This window comes from Arvicola amphibius, chromosome 5 (assembly GCF_903992535.2).
Source record: "Arvicola amphibius chromosome 5, mArvAmp1.2, whole genome shotgun sequence".
Lineage (NCBI taxonomy): Eukaryota > Metazoa > Chordata > Mammalia > Rodentia > Cricetidae > Arvicola > Arvicola amphibius.
In genome coordinates, this window is record NC_052051.1 from 38,706,964 (window position 1) to 38,724,683 (window position 17,720).

Consider the following 17,720-nt stretch of genomic DNA (forward strand, 5'->3'; position numbering starts at 1 on the left):
GGGTTTGACTTCACCCCGCAAAAACTGAGTCCTTTTTTAATCCCCCTCAGCTATAACTCATAACTTGCTTCAGGAAAAAAAAACAGGCATTTAATGTTTCTCATGAATTAGGTGAGAAGACTCTCTTTGAGGACTTAATGGACAGGTTATTTAAGCTGGCCCTGTAACAGTGCTTAGTGGTAGATGATCAATAGGCAAAGCAATTCTTAGAAGAATTCTTTCCGTACTTTGAATGCTTCACCTAAGAGTTCAAGGCCCAGGCAAATGATTAACAAGATCATACCTGCCTATCCACCTGAAAGCCAGGAGAAGAGGCAGGAAGCAGAGGTTCAAGGCCTCCATGTTATTGCAAACTAAGAGGGTGGGATAGTTACTCAGAGCTGGCACCAGGTGTAGAGCTTAATGCGTACACTGCACCCAACAAAGGCTCCATAAGGAGAGAGAATAACACAGCATGAACCTGTGAATAGAATTCAACATTTCATGTTCTTCCTTCCCAAATCAGCAGGTCTCTTATCAGTCAAGTGAATTCGGTAAACTTTATCAGTATAACTAGTGCCAAGCCACTGACTTATCTTACCATTGTTTCCATTTACAATGCCTACATCTTTATGGTGACTTAAGTTATTTAAGTATAAATGACCATACATGCTATACATGTTCCATATGGGATTTAATAGATATGTGGGCAGGGTGGGAATACACAGAGAGAAGGATGTATTTCTACTTAGTTCTGGAGCTACTTTAGTGATATTTATAAAATTTTCACTGATGAGTATGTTTAAATATGTAATAAGAAAACTAAATTTATTTCCAAATTCTCGGGTCAGAAATTTCTAGTGAGAGGAAATAAACAAAGCGAAAATAATATCTTAAAAATCTGTGCTTCATTCTCGCATGCTAAACCTGGGCTATTTAAAATATATCTAGTTGAAATAGTTATACATAAATTAGAACTAGGGAAGCATAAATAAAAAGAATATATGAAAATAATGACCAAAGTAAACAATCTCAAACTTCAAAAAGGCTAAAATGAAATAAACTCTTTTGAGTTTGATCAGTACATTCCAGAGCAATAGTTTGTAACTCTGCTTATAAGCAAACAACCTATGAGTAAAAGGACTGTATAAATAAACATGGACATCTGAATTCTGATCTTTGCACTTAGGGATTTTCTGGAGTATCAGAAAGTTCAACTTCAAAATTTTAAAGAGCTCAGTTTCAGGTCTATGTGTATGTACTTTATATTCTTCTTTATAACTTGTGCTGAACAAGTTCAAGTTGGAGACTGTGGAAACAGGGTCCTATGAAAATAGCCATGAGAGGCTCGTGACCTTGGGTAGATTTTGGCAAGAACTATTTTTAAGAGATTTAATTTCCATTTATCCAATTATTTCAGTCCTGTCTTCACCAGCTTTTGTCCCCCAGCCCCTGCATGGGTCTGTGAAGCAGATTTTATACCCACTCTACCTATATTATGTTTACCTTGTCCCTCTTCATGAAATCCTGTGTGAATTTTGCCTCCCCCTGGATGCCAAAGTCCGTTTTGCACATGTATAATCTAAACTGAAGCTTCATGAAATTAATGTCTGATACCTGGTACCCCTCAGCTATTACTGTCAGGAGTTAATGCCCTAAGTCCCTTACTTGTTGAGCAAGATGACTCAGATTTGCATGTTTCACACTGCCCTGATGGAGGTCCATGGTGACTTCTGACCTGAGTTACTGCCAAGGGCCTTGTCTGGGTCTGTGGTCCTGCTGCAGTTAGAGTCTGTGTTGAATTCCATGGCCCATGTTACCACAAGGGTGTCATAGGAAACGTGTGTTGAAATTCGAGGGCCATGCTGAGTCAGTCCCACCTTTCACTGGCCCTGGGATATCTGGCCCTGCCCCATGCTGGCCACTGCAGCAGGATAGCTGGCCTTGCCCCTCATGGAAGAGTTGGGCCCCCATATCAGGAGAGCTGGCTCTGCCTCTCACCATGGGTATGGGAGAGATGACCCTGATGACACAAGCCTAGGAGAGAGCTGACTCCACACCGTACCTGAAGGAGGTGATCCCAGTAGCCCAGATTGACCTGCTCAGTTACCACCCAGACCAAATCCTGGGCCTTGAGCTGGTCCACTCTAACATCTACCCCATCGTGACCTGCTGGAGTGCAAGAATGAATTGGTCTCACAGAATGGTAGTCACAGGATCCCTATAACTCAGGCTAACAATATGATGGTGGGCCAGAGGCCTTGAGCTCATTGCAATGAACATTTGTAGGTATGGCCAATTTGACAAAAGGATATAATGCCTGACACACTGTAGCTTCAAATACCACTAGGACAAATGAAGAGGTGTTGGAGAGGTGGGAAAGATGAAGGAACAACGTGGTTTTTCTTTTCTTTTCTTTGTTTTGTTTTTAATTAATTTTGGGAGGGTTTCCTTTTGGCAGAGGGGCAGTGCCGTGGTGAGGGACAGACATGGAGGGATAAGAAGGTCAGCAGAACTGAGACGAGTGGATTGATGTGAAATCCCCAAAGAATCAATAAAGAATTATTATATATTATTAAAAAATATGGAGGTACGGTCTTACATGCTTATAATCTCAATACACTGGAAAGACAGAGACAGGCAGAGAGCTAGAGCAGCTAGCCTAGGCTACTTTGTCAATTCTGGGCAGGAGACAGTCTTCTGCTCCAGTGCACTCAAACATGAACATGTGTGTGCACATACACACCACACACACACACACCACACACAGAGGACGTGGATGGCACCTGAGGAGTGACACCTAAGGTTGACCTCTAACCTCCAGCTAAATGTGTACACCTGCACACTAAACACGAGCACGTGTGCACACACACACACACACACACACACACACACATACACACCAAAAGTCAGGAAATTTTACATCAGTTCATCCAGTAGGTGAGGTGGCTGCCGAGAAGCTGACAGAAAGCAAATAGAGTTCAAATGTGCTAGACCAAGAGCGGTTCTCTTCCGGGGCAGCATGAAATGCTACAGGATTTCCAAAGTAGTCAACATTTCAGTCATTCTGTAAAATATTCTGATTACTGAACGTTAACACTCTCAAACTCTCATAACTGAAGCTGGGACTGTTTAGATAAAAGAACAACACAGCACAAAATCACAATTTTAGTCTTTTTATTTTTTGGCCCTCAGGCATGACTTGTAGTCTTCACAAGTGACGATAGCAAATACACCTAAGGCCAGTCTTTAGGGAGCCACCTAACTGATAGAAAACTTCAAAAATGGACCCTGCACCAAAAATCTTTACACAGGCCATAAGTGCACAAGCTCTTGATGACCCGTTTTGGGGTTATCTGTGCTTATTTCAAAAAGAGTATGAATGGCATCACCTCCCTAAAGGGCCAAGCCCTTGGGCAAAGCAAACATTCTTTCCATATTTGACTTAGAACAGTGGCTTATCAACATTGGGCACAACTGGTCTAATCTTGTCTTCTGGTGTCTTGGAACAGGCCCTGTGAAGATGACCAGAATGTTTTCTGTTCTGACTTTCATTGCCTTCGTGGCCTGAAGTTTCTGTTCCTCCATTTTAAATTCAGCTAAAATCTCCCTTAAAGCTTCTTCTTCCCTTAAAGCTGAGTCTGAAGTAGTCCCACCCCTGAGTACATCAGAGAACTACAGAGGTTTATCTAATGTGTCTTATGAGAGGGCTGCTGGCGACAAATGTGTCATTTCGGAATCAAGTACAAGGAGAAGCCTCTAGTTCTGCCTCGTATATTGAAATGGCCAATTTGAGGACAACTCTTGTTGTAGAAGGGTGAAGGCATGTTGGTACCAGACATAGGCTGCATGGAGCAGAACAAGAAGAGGAGATGCTCTGGTGAAGAATGTCTTCATTCCTTTCCCTGTTGCTGTGGTAAAAATACCATGACGAAAGGAACTGGAGGGGGAAAAAGGTTCTTCCAGCCCACAGTTCAGGGTACAGTCCCACATAGTGGGAAGCAGCAGCGGCTCATCCCGGTCATCACTGGAAAGTAGCAAGAGATGAACGCTTGTGCTCAGCTGGTTTTCTAGTTTTCCACAGTCCAGACCCAAACTTAAGGGACAGTGATGCCCACATTCTATGTGGCTTTTCTCCTATTTCGATCAACTTTATTAGCATAATCCCTTACCAGCATGTCCAGAGGCTAAATAATCCCACACTGGTATATCTGGATGCTTGTATCCTCGGTAATTCCAGGTTCTATCACGCTAACAACTGAGATTAGCCATTAAAAGGGAGCTAACCAAGGAGGTGGTGGAAAATTCACATGGTCATTTGCATAGGTGGCTCTGTAGCAGTCTTGTCCTGGCATTATAATGAATAAAGCCCCAAGCCCCCTTCATACCCTAAAGTGCCTCAGACCAGCAGTTCTCAACCTGTGGCTCGTAATCCCCTTGGCAAACCTTTATCTCCATAAAATATTTACATTAGATTCATAACAGTAGCTAAATTACAGTTATAAAGTAGCAATGAAAATAAATTTATGGTTGGGGGTCACCGCAACATGAGGAACTGTGTCAAAGGGTCATAACAGTAGGAAGGTTGAGAATCACTGGTTTAGATAATAGCCAATACAGGGTTATATAGGTAATGTAGGGTTACTCCAGGTATACATCACACTAGGGGTGATTCCACTCTTTTTTAGCTATGAGACTTGGTGAGACTTCCTCCTTTTGAGCATTACTTCCTATCTGTAAAGTGGGAACAACGGAAGCAAAGGTCTCTCAGGTTGCTGGGAAATTAAGTTTAATTACAAAGCACTTCCTCTACTACATAGCAAGCCCTCAATAAATTTTTGCCAGTGTAGCTTAAATATGTCATCAGGGAGGAAACTTGTCTCCTGAGATTGAACCCTCATCACCTCACATCTTTCACTCTGAAGATGGTTTAGACATATACTCAATAGCTACACAACGAGTCCCTTACAGTCTGCCACTGCACATCGTGGGATTTTCCATGAAATTCTCAATATGGATCTCTCCAGCACTGACCAGCAAGACCTCAGGAATAGTATACCTTAGAGGAAGCCTGCTTCAGCTCCTGAGTCATAGAATAATAGGAGAATGTACCTTTACACACAGTCAGGTTGTTTGCTTACTTGCTTGTTTGTTTTTAAACAATAAATCTGGAGTTTCTCCTATTCCATCTCTCACAGCTTTGAGGAATCAGCCAGCACACAACTCAGGGTCAACCATAAGCATGGAGTTCTAGACACCAAGCCTTCTGCAAGAGCTCAGACCCAACTTTTCTCTCAAGCCCAAATGTAACTTCAATGACAGCAGTAACAAATGCATGAGGACTCAGCCCCTGCCATCTGTCTGCGGGATGTGTCAGGCCATCATTGGTTGTGATGAGCATCATTGCACTTAAGACATGGGTTTTCTGAGAAAGGGGAAGATCAAATGATGGGCAGGACTTTTTAGACTCCATGCTTTAGCAATGACAAAAGATATCAATTGCTTTTGCATAACGCAGTGAGAGTCCTCATGGGATAAGAGCAACTCTGACCATTCAGTGCAGATTAGAGACTAGGTGGCACAATTCCAGCTGGTTTTATTTTGGTTCTGCGCCATCCAAGCTAGCCAGAAACTTGCACTTCTCTGGCCTCACACAATGCTGAGATGACAGATCTGAACCCCCATTCATGAATCCAGATTGTTACATTTCAAATTACCAACCAGTCTGTCTCCTTGTGGGGACTTTGGTATTAGCTAACAGCTGTATATTTCATGTATGTGTAGATCTAAAAGAATAACTGACAGGGAAAACTTTCTCTCATGCCAGGAATTATGCTAAGTACTGATGCCTTTAGTTCTCCCTACAGTTTTATGAATTCTGCTCATTTTGTAGGTGAAGACTTGCAGCGTGTAATTCTGAGTGAGGATATAACTTGCCAAAGTCCTCTAGCTAGGAATAACCAGTGAGAATTAAAAACCTAGTTGATCTGTGGTCTACCCACTATTCCCCAACAGTGGAATAGACACCAGAGATACATCACAGCTTTGCACTTTCCATCCTCTGGAGAATTGCCCTACAACAAACCACCTCCCCAAGAGGTGATGGGAGTCCTGGCTGGGTCCAGAGAGAGCAGGCAGCCGAGAGTGGAAGCAGATAAGGCAAGCAGATAAACCAGTCAGCCCACTGGCCCACTCTGGGAAAGAAGCAATGATACAGAGTGGGAAGGAACTCCATAGTAGAGTTTCAATTTTCTACCAATAAGTGCTAAGACTACACAATGTATATCTGTAAGATTCTATACCATTGTGCATGGAATTGATTGTTGGACTCTCTGTTGTCTCTAAGGCTTGTTTTACAGGTGAGATAACAGAAGAGCAAGAAACTCAGAAGCCAGCCCAGGGCTAAAGAACTGTAGGAAACAGGTGTGGGTCTGAATCCAGAGAGTTTACTTTAGACACATAAACTTAAGTCTTTTACAAGGCTGTACTCTATACTTTTATTTCTCCAGAGCTATGCTTTTGTGCTTTGGGTTGATGTTTTACATGATATCCTTTAAAAAATAATAAAATCTTTGAATGCAGTGTGTGAGAGTTCCCATGGTGTCTTCATCATCATCATCATTGGGCAATAACAACCTTTACAGCTGACATTGGTCAAATCTCTCTATCTGAGATGATGAAGGCCACATTGACTACTGCCGATGCTCACAGCCATTATCCACATTGCTGCTCAGCTTCTTTCCAGATGACATCTGGAGATGAAGTGCATGAGGCGGAGATGTGCGCTATCTCATCACCACACAGCCATAGAACCCTTCTGAAAAAGCCAGGAACATTATCCAAGGCATAATAACCCTCATAAATAATCTACCAGCTCGAGGACATTAAATGTAAAGAAAAGCTGACCTCCGACCTTCCATTCCCTTTAATGGCGCTTCATTAGTCTCACAAATGGAGGCAAATTCATAACAGGGGGGATGGAGGAATCAATTCTGCCACTTGAAAATAATGAAGACATATACATCAAACAACAGCTTTCTTAATTCTTTCTAATTAAGTGATTTATCCCAGAGGAGTGCTAAATTGGTTGGTGCAAATATAAATTATACAGAGCATGAGTGTTTTAAGATCATTGTGGAGGACTTTGTGTCTGCACTGTTTTCTTCCTATACTCTCCCCACATTAAACTACTGTTCTGAATACGCTATAAAAAAAAAAAACCTGAAAACCTATATTTTGTTGGCAGCTCAGCACTCACAACCCCCACGTGTGTCTGCTCTGCCTGCCTATCCTCAGGAAGAAGCAGTTTCAGTGAGCATGCTGACATCATGGGAAAATCCCAAGCCGTCTGCTCTTCCTCTCTGCACTTGGTCTTCAGAATATCAGCCAACTTTACCCATGGCTTTGGGCTCAGCACTTCCACTCTTTTGTCTCTCTGTGTGATACCATTTTTGATACAAAATGATCTATTAAAGGGCCCATAATAGGGTTTTGCTAGTGTCTAAAATGTCAATCATCTGGAGAATGGGGCATCTGCTATGAGGCCCAGCATCTTCTAAACGCCCTGTCTAGCTATACAATTAACTTAGGAATCATGCACCCATTGACTGCTCAGGAAACTGGAAGAGAAAAGAAAAACAAACTGTGTGTCTATAAGATGTTTATCAAGCTGTTTAGCTTCAGTATGAAAACAAAGTAGCATTGCTTTGCTTTACCATGACTTCGCAAAGTCCTTCAGCTGCAAATGGCTTAAGGTTTCAAACCATAACAGGGAACATCCAGGAGTACATTAAATTCAGATATGCAAGGCAGAGAAAAAAGTACTGTATTTGTCTGTAAGATAAGCAGTTCAAGTCCTGGCACTTGCGACTCAAGGCGATGATTTACATAAGATACTTGAAGTATGTGGCTGTAAACATGTGCAGGAAGAAATGAGTTGGGAAAGGCTTGTTCTGTGCAAGTCACACCTCTGAACATGCCTTGCACAGTGGTGTGAGATGAAGACTGCAGATGTGTAGAAATTATATACTACAATTGATATACTACAAATGATTCAAAGAGAAGCTGATGTATGAACAGCAGCAAGGAGGAGGACATAATTAAAGAAAATTCAGGTGATGATCACACCTGAGTCAGATCCTAAACGTCCCATAATCTACACGCTGCTGTCACAACTCAGGGGAAGGAGCTGAGCTTCTTGCACTCATCAGCTATGATAGACTAAACGGAAAGGATATAAGCTCCCAGATATACCCTTCTCCTTGTAGAGAGAAACTCTCCAAAAAGAAAAAAGGTACAAAGGTACTGAAAACAAAGCACACAGAAACTTGGGGCAGAAAACCTGGAAGGGGTTAAAGAGCATCTGCTCAAAGCCTAACAAAGTCTTTGGCAACCGATGTGAAGATTCCGGTGCTCCTGTGGACCAGCACTGAGGAAAAAGTACATCTTATGCTTTCCCTGTTGAGAAAGCCTACTCTCCTTGTTAGTGTTTAATTCTCAAAGCACTACTGATGGATTATTATTTGTTTGGAACAGGAAGGAGATCTTGATTGTGTGCAGTGCAATTGAATTAGCAAACATAGAGATTGTCCATTATAAATCAGTAGCAGGGAAAGAGCTAAATTCTTTGTTTAAGGTTATACACAGCAAGAGGTAGAGATTTTATATTTACCGTAGGTCTTAGAGAATGACTTTGATGAAAATGTGTGGAAATAACTAGATAAGAAATTCTTAATAAGACAGATCAGAAAAGGTAAGGCCATGGAGTAACCACTGGAGTAGAAAACATGTGGGCACCAAAGGAAGTGGAGAGTTGGGGTAGTGAGTTAATGCTATGGGGATGTCAGAAGTACCAGCCAGAGCAACTGAGAATTAGTAAGCTTCTACTAGAGAAAAACAAGAAAATAAGCAAATAAATTGGTGAAAATCCATGCAAAATGATGAAAATATTCAATAATCCAAAGTGATAATATGAGTCATATATTTCTTTATGTGAATGGCTGTCAATATGTCTAAACTGATGTCCATAGGAAGATACAAATTCAGGAGGTATTATTATTTCCTGAAAGGGAGCACCAGTCAGAGCACCCAGAAGAAAGATGTTGCTTTAGCTTGCTTCTCTGTTGTGATAAAACACTAATTAAAAAAGCAACTTAGAAAAGAAGGGACTCATTTCACCTTACAGCAAGTCAAGACATGAATTCAATGAAGAAACCTTAATTCAGGATTGCCGGCTACTCCATGCTACATGACTTCCAACAAGGAATTCACAACCAAAGTGCAACATTCACCATGGACAATTCTGTTCGTTAGCGGAGCCCACCACTGGCTAGCTTACAGGCTCACACTCACCTAACTTGCTTATATAGTCCAAGACCACGTGTCCAAGAAATGGTGCTATCCATGATGGGCAAGGTCCCTCCTATATCAGTTAATAGTCAAGACAATCTTCACAGATAAGCCCACAGACCAACCTGATCTAGACAAGTGCTAAATTGAGTCTTCTCCTCTCAGATGATACTAGGCTATAGCAAGTCAACAATTAATGCTAACTGCGGACAGATGTAAAAGATAAAAGGGGGAAGAATTCAATAATAATATTGCTGGGCAGCAGTGGTACACGCCTTTAATCCCAGCACTCAGGAGGCAGAGGGAGGAGGATCTCTGTGAGTTTGAGGCCAGCCTGGTCTACAGAGCAAGTTCCAGGACAGGCTCAAAAACTAAAGAGAAACCCTGCTTTGAAAACAAAAACAAAGAAATGAGCTAAGATACAAAGTTACAAGATATGTAAATTGAATAGTGTCAGATCCACTTTGAACAAGCCTATGATTTTTTTTTATTCTGGCTTGTCTTACTTTCTTTTCTATTGCTTCAACTAAACACCATGACCAAGGCAACTTTTAGAAAAAAGTAGTTAATGGTGGCTTAAGTCTCTGAAGGTTAGCATCAGTGATGGTCATGTGGAGAAGTACAGCAACAGGGAAGCAAGCATGGCACTAGAGCAGCATCTGAGAACTTACACAATCACACTGCATAAGAGGGAGTGAGCTAGTTGGGAATAGAATCGTCTTTTGAAACCTCAAAAGCCACCTCCAGTGACACATCTCCTCCAACAAGGCCACACCTCCTGATCCTTCCCAAACAGTCCCACCAACTGTGGACCAAGCATTCAAATAGATGAGCCTATGGATGTCTTCCTCATTCAAGCCACCACAGTGCCCATGTACTTCAGACTTAAAATAACATGCCTAAACCTTCAGGTAACATGTTTCAGAGCACTGCAGGTCTGCAGAGACGTGAAAGCAACATATTCTAGTACCTGGCCTGCACATGACCCACTTTTTCTCAGCATACACCATGCCTCATCATGGGCAAAAAGACAGCTCAGTGACTATGGAGATACCTGTCATCTCTCTGGAATTGAAATCGTTTCTTTGGCTGTATCTGCATCTTCGCAAATTATTGCACTATATTCATTATCTTGAGATATAATAATTTGGGAATCTATCATGGAACATCAAGGTTAATTCCAAACTAACATTATGAATAGCATATTATAAAGAATATTTTTGACACAATTGCTTATAAAGATATATTTATAAACAAGTTCACTTCATCTACCTCAACAGAACATTATTTCCTTTAATGGAAATATCGCTGAGGCTTAGGAAGATGGACCACTTAGGCAAAGTTAAATCATCCCAGCCTCCTGATTCAATGTAGTTGCTCCCACAATCAACAGAGAAGTTACTTCAACCCTCTAGCTTAGTAAGACCATTGTGTAGGTCATCAAATCTCAGAGTGTGCCTTAATGGACTTTCAGATGCCACTGAAGGCAAGGTACACCATTATAAAATATTATGCCAAGGCAAGGAACTTGCTGCCATTTAAGCAATGCAATGCTCTCATGTCCTAGAAAACCTAAATTTTATTCTTATTAAAATATTTTTCACACTTACTTAGATGTAGAAGTGACAATAGTATGAATAAAAGTCAAACGAAACACAGCAACTATCAATTAAATCTTACTGCCATGTGCCTAACATGGTAGGTAGACTGGATCAAATTACAAGACCTGCTTCAATTCTAATGCTGTTAGCATTCACATTTATGTGCATCTTAGAACCAGGGAAATATGGTACAAACAAACTGAGACAAACTCATTTTTATGACCTGCAGGTCTGAGAGATTACTGGAAAGGAAAAAAAGTTACATAATGCATTATTTATTGGGTCTTCTATTGATCATTGTAACCATTTTCTCCCATACTGCAGTACATATCCATACTTACTTCTCTCTTTCATGCAATGAAAAATATTGTTCTCAGGAAGAAAACAAATCCTTCCAAAGAAAGCTGTAGTTACAAGTTTAAACTATTTCATATTTATATACAAAGATCTAGTGATCATCTCTTCACATGACTTCACCCAGCTACATACACAGAGAACTGTCAGAGTTTTTAGCTGAAATGTCCCTGTTGACAGTCCTTAAGCCTATTCCAGCTAAAGGCAGTTTGAGTCATCAAAAAGCATAATGAACCTGTCCCCAGTAGCAAAGACTATTAGAATAATACATGACAAGCTTAGTGTTCTTTTAAAGAAATGCCTGTGTTTTTAGGTCTTCAGATTGAGGTTCATCCTACCTAATCTTCTTTTGGAATATGATAATTGTTCAATTAAAAAAGATCTTTCAATACCTATCCTGCTTGAAATCAAAACCATCGAATGCTAGGATAATTGGCATCCAGCCTCACTCCTCTTTCCTTTATGAGGCACTCAGCATCCTGTCTCAGGCTTATAAGCACTACTTTGATCCTTTTCATCGGCCAAATTGAGAAGGTTCAATGGGCTTATGTGTCTCAGCTCAAGTCTGTATGATACTAAACATAAGAAGTCAGTGGACAGGAGTGCCAAGTTCAAAAACATTTCTGTCATTTGAAGCAGAAATTGGACAGCAGTAATTTAGCACAATAAACCTCTAACTTTTACCTTCAGATAATAACTTCTCCTAATATGACAAAAATAATGTTACTGTTTCCAACTGCTTTTTCCAATATGCACCTTAGCTCTGTATTCTAGAATACACAGATTAAATTACTTGGAGTGGGGGTGGGGGGTTCAAAGAAATGTTGTTTGCACCTTACTTGGTGATCCAAGGTAGAAAAAAATCTTAGCAAGAGGCCCCCTTTAAGTGCAGATTTGAACTATATCAAGCCCATCTTCTTTAAATTTGCTCATGGTGTATGCAGATCCCAGCAGGGTAAAGATGGCACACAGTCTAGTAGTGAGAGTTTAGTTAAGGGAACTGCTTAGGAGATCAATACAAAACAGCAAGAGCCTATTTTTGAACTATAAACAGAAAATAAATTTGGGGGGGTTCCTAAACTAAAAGACAGAGAAGTAGAGGAGAAGAGAGAGAAGGAGAGGAGAAGAGGGGAGTGAAGGGTGGGGGAGGAGAGGTGAAGGAAGGTGGAAGAGGAGAGGGGAGGGGAGGATGGGGGAGGGGAAAGGAGAGGGGAAGGAAGGTGAGGAGAGGAGAGAAGAGAGAAAAGAACTGTGTTCTTCAATGGTCTGATCAGCCAATCTGTGATTAAAAATTAAGTCAAGAGACAAGTGGCCTGATATCATTTTTCTCCAGTCTTCTTCCCATGTTGCCATCTCCTTATGCCAAGACAGCGAAGACCTGCAGAATTCAGACCAAGTGGGTAGTGGTTGCTATGGACCAAAAGCAGCTGAAGAAAACTGCTTTCTATGCTGTGGAATGTTAAAGTCTGCCCTAATCAAAGGCAAGTTAAAGGCTGTATTGTGCTTCCTAAAGCTGCTTGTAGGCATATCATCCCAGTGTGTGAAGAATCTACAACACCACCAGCAGTTCTGTATGCTGCATTACCCAGACTCCCCTTGGCCCTTTTAAGGCTTGTCTTGCTTGAGGCACAGTCCTGCTCAGGTGGGGTTGCCTTTATAATTCTCTTTGCATCCTCCTACATTCTAATATCTCAACAGAAGCTATGCCTTATTAGGTAACCAGTTGGCCAATCTAATAAGTAGTTCAGGTTTCCTATCTCTTATCCAAGTCAAAATACCTAGAAGTGGATACAAACTTAAGGTCAAATATAATATAATATAATATAATATAATATAATATAAATATATGTGTGTATGTATATATTCATATATATATATGCTCTTGTTGTTCAGCTCATTTAAAAATGCAATGTATAATTAAGAAATATAAGTTAATAGAGAGTCATCTATAATAGTCAAGCTTGTAGTCATGTTAGGTTTTCTAGGTATATAGAGATGTATTTCAATTAGATAGGTATTCATCAAGTCTTTCAGAGACCTTCAGAATATGACATTTAAATTTTTTTAATAACTTACAACTTTTCATGACAGTGAGACACATCTGCTCCTAACAGCACCAATCTACTTCAAGAAGTTGATGGCCATTGAAGAAGGTCCTCATGGAGTTTGTTTGCCATTTGGGTAACAAACTGTCCTTGACTGAACTGCTTGACTGGACTTAGGACTCACAGAAAAATAACTGCTGATCTTGCCTAAAGAGAGAGAGAGAGAAGTACACATTAGACAGACTTTATATTCAGACAATAGATGCAACTTGCTTATGCTCTACATCTCTTGAGTTTATAATGTTTCTTACCTTCTATATGTGATGGATGTAAATGGCATTCAATTTTCCTCCTGAGAGTACTTTTCACTTCACAATTTAAAATATGCATACCAATAGTGTGTAAGAGTAACAAAATAAAACTAGGAAAACACTACTTTACACTAAAGAGTTCCTAACTTATAAAGAGTTTATTTTTGCAAACATAAATTAAAGGTGATTCATATTCGTGAATGTGTGTGTGTGTTTCTCAGTGGTAGTCAGAATCCCACTGTGCCTAGTTATCCCTGGTATGCACGTTCTGTATCATTCTCCTTGAGTATCAGCCCCGTGGTTGTGTTACATTATAGAGCAAAAAGAATTTTGCAGATAGAAGATCTCTAGCAGCTGAGCTGAACCAATAAAAAGAGAGAGGGTACCCTGAGTATGTAAACTTGATGTAACTTAGGTGATCAAAAGGAAGCCCAACAGCAGCAGCACATACGTTCTGATTGGCCAGTGGAAACAAGGAGCTATAACTCTGAGGAGAGATGAGTCTACAGGAGGCAGATATATGAGCAGCATCTAGGGGCTGAAGATGGTCCACAGCCAAGCAAACGTGGATCTAAACCACACAGCCACAGAAAATGAATGTTGCCAACAGCTGGTGGAGTACTCTGAGTTTCAGATGTGACTGATATCCTCAACTGACTAACTTCATCTCTCTTTGGTCTGAAAAGGTTCTGAGCACAGCAGTTTGAGAACATGAGGACTTATATAGCTGATTTAAAGAAATTAGGTGGAGGAAAATATTGTAGAATTATAATAGTACAAAAATGATACAGTCTACACTCTAAGTATGGTTAACTAATCAACTTCTACAGAAGCAATTCATTATTCATCAGCCAAACAGAAATCACAAAATTCTTAAAGGACAATTGGTAGTTTTCCAGGACTTATTGTTTACAATTCACTGATTCCTGGGACTATTTTGTTCACAGAGACTCATTAAATGTGTGTGACTTGTGTTACTGGTGATACTTAGTTCAGGTTGTACCAGTACTAAAAGGAATAGCAAGTGTCAGGCTTTTCCCCCTTTGTTCCAGTAGGGATTTCAACCACAGCAAATGATTTCCCAGCTAGCTTTGGAGACTTACCAAAGTGATACTATCTCCTTTCCGTTGTCCAACATAGTCAGAGCCCACCTTCCAGGAGTGATCCGCTCAACAAACTGACTAGATTTCATAGGCAGTTCCTCTGGTGCAGGGTAGGTATCCATGGGATCAGAAGTCTGTTGAAAGGTGTACCCCATATCTACAGCCCAGTTTAAGCTCTAGTCAGACTTCCAAGACTGTGCAATTAGGCTAGAAGTCTCTGCAGTTATTATAAGAGCCCTGGGGTTTCCTGATTCTTGTCCAGCTGCAATATCTCAAGAACAGCCCTTTCTCATGGTTTGCAGTATTCCCATCAACCATCCCAGCTAGAGTGATTCTAGCTAGATACAAGAGCAGCAGGCTCAAGATAAAAAGTTCAAAACCAACATGGGAGACTTCATTCATGCCACCTCCAGAGGGCTTCCATTTGCTGGGGTAATTTGGTTTTTAGTTCAAGATGAAATCATAATCATACTTTCCATCGCTTTCCTTAGCACCTTATATATATTTGATTGTATAATATTGACTTGATTTTTAAATCCAGAGACTAGAATTTGGGAGAAATCTGCAACTTAGCTGATTGTTCCAAAGAAGCCATCTATCATTGTATGCAGTGAGCTCATGGATTTGATTTTGGCAAAAACTGATAGTATCCTAAAGCAGCAGAGAGTATCCTAAAGAGCTGAGTAGGAATGCAGCTTCCTGGTTCATGTGGACTGAGAAAAGGCAGAAAAATACTGGATAAGAAAGATTTCTGAAAACATGGAAGAAATGCAGATTATAGTCAATGAAGTTTAAGATTTAGACTACAGAGATAATTTCTTCTCAGGCAATCAGACTAACCACTAAATGGAAGAGTGGATTCGAATAGCAGAGGTATAACCAGACCAAAAGAAGGGAAATTGGAAAAGTCATCTTCAGAGAAGAACAAAGCCACACATAATCCCACACATTACAACATGTTTCACTGTCAAGTTCTAAGTTACCCACATTGCTTGTCAAACATGGTGAGACATGTAGTGTTCCTTTTTCAGAAGCTACCCTTGTTGCGTGTGTGGATTCTCTGACAAAGACAGAGCCCAGGGATGAAAAGGTGTGGCTTTTGGAATCTTGCAGAATTCTTCTGATTGGACATCAGCCAGGAGATTCTGTACCAGGATTCTGAGAAAGATGCACCTGAGTCTATCTTCCCTAAATCTGGGGCTAACATGTTGATAGCTCACTTCGAGGCAATGCAATTCTTTAATGCCTAAATTCCAAAGATCTCCTTGGCATGGTATAATAACACTCATGCCTAGTTTCTAGGCCTGACTCAGAACAGCACATTCTAAAAGAGCCTTTTCTAAGAGACATATGGCAGGAAAAGTTTGAGATAAATTTCTCCCCAAGGACCCATTCTGGGCTTGGTGATAACACCACTTCTAATATAATATAAGCAGATACACACAGGCAATGGACATGTTTATATATACACTAGAAAAGATTCATAGTGTACAATGTGTCAAAAATGCATGCCTGTGTGCATGGATTTAGCAGCATATTGTTATCACAAGTTTGCTTCTATGAAACACTTAAGATATGCAGAGGAAAAAGCCTTGACAGCACCCAGAGAAAATAGTAATAGTACGAGGAAGGACCAATCATCAAGATAGGAGTCTCAGAATATAGAAAAGGTGTTGCTGGCTTTCAAGTAGTTTGAGGTAACTGAAATTACAAGCTAGGTTGAGATAGTATGATACTTACGACCAATAATCCACTCTTGTTTATAAATTTTCACATATGTCAATCATACCCACTCGCAGAATGAGTTCTATTGACAGCATCTATTTTGGTTCCCAGAGGAGGACTCTTGGTCTCCATTGATTTGTCAGTGTGATCCAATGCAACAGCGCCACATTTTGCCCCCTAGCCAGGACTTACCGCTATGTAAGTATCACAGTACCCTGCCTTTTTCTGATCATGGTGGGTCAAGACAGAAAAAACACGACAACTCAGAGAAGTCATAAGTCTAAGCCTCTATATCTCTTTTTAATCTAGAATAACACGACCAAGTTACAATGGTCCAAAAGTAACAGCTTGAGCAGAGTTTGAAATCCATTTAAGATGTCAGTTCAGGACCAATGTAACTAAAGGGGGGAAATGTACTCTAGTTAAATAATGGTGCCTGACCCTGATGGAGATGTAATAAGAGACTTCTTGGTGGCAGGGCTTTCTCTGCACACATCATGCACATGCCTGTCCACATGTCTCAGATCTAGACCTTTCTAGCCACACCACATTGCTGATCCACACAGACTTTATTTCCCATATCACTTGTCACTTGGTCTCTGTTTGTCTAAGTCATTCAGATGCCCTAGAGACCAAGGCAGGAGAAAGACGAATCTTTATTTCTCCTAGGGGGGGTGCCTCCCTGTCTCTCCACTTTGAGTGGTTTTCTTGGGCATAGCTGTGTCTTCTCTGTGACTCTGCCCTCCTGTGGGGCCTTCCCTAGGATCAGAACTCCATGCAGCCCCTGAGGTCCAGTAGCTATCTCCCAGATCCGTTGTCTAGACCTGGGCATCTTCATCTTCAACTCTTTCCTTTTCTTTGTTCTCAGCTCTTCCAGTGCTTGTCAAGTTCAGTCCCTGAAATACATTTTCTAAACTACTTGGCAAACTGTAACAGAAACAGAGCGCTCACATATTTTATAATCTCAAAAGGAAGGAATATATTTTCCTGAAACTTATTTTGCCATATTATTTTCATTTTTAAAAACTTTTATTCACTTATTATAGATAATAATTTATAACTATTGTTATGAATTTTTCGTTCATGTAAATAACTTTTAGTCCTTTTCTATTTTTGACAATTTCCTGCTTGGACATGATATATTCTGGCCATATCCTCATCCCCATTTGCCCCCTCCTATCTCCTTCCACTCCTGATAAGCTCCGTTTCTTCTCAGCTAGTACCCCTCCCCTGCTCTAATCCTGTGTCTCTTTT